Source organism: Hylobates moloch, unplaced genomic scaffold (assembly GCF_009828535.3).
Source record: "Hylobates moloch isolate HMO894 unplaced genomic scaffold, HMol_V3 SCAFFOLD_339, whole genome shotgun sequence".
In the NCBI taxonomy this organism is placed as follows: Eukaryota; Metazoa; Chordata; class Mammalia; order Primates; family Hylobatidae; genus Hylobates; species Hylobates moloch.
In genome coordinates this window covers 12,005-12,315 of record NW_026652614.1, presented here as the reverse complement: position 1 = coordinate 12,315, position 311 = coordinate 12,005, and positions in this window count along the sequence as shown.

Sequence of the window (311 nt, the reverse complement as noted above, 5' to 3'; positions counted from 1 at the left end):
AAGAGGAAGAAAAAGAAAGTGGGATAAAGAATCAGAAAGGGAGGAAAATAGAAAAAATTAGAGTATGACTCCAGGGTAGACCTGTTTTGTTGTCGCTGGGTTGGTTGGTTGGTTTGTCTGTTGTATTTTTCATATGTTTCGCCATGTTGGCCAGGCTGGTCTCGAACTCCTAGCCTCAAGTGATCAACCCGCCTCGGCCTCCCAGAGTACCGGGACTACAGGCATGAGCCACCACGTCCAGCCCCCACATTGCTTCTGGCCTCTGTGGTAGACCTCCCAGATGGGGCGGCCGGGCAGAGGCGCTCCCCACA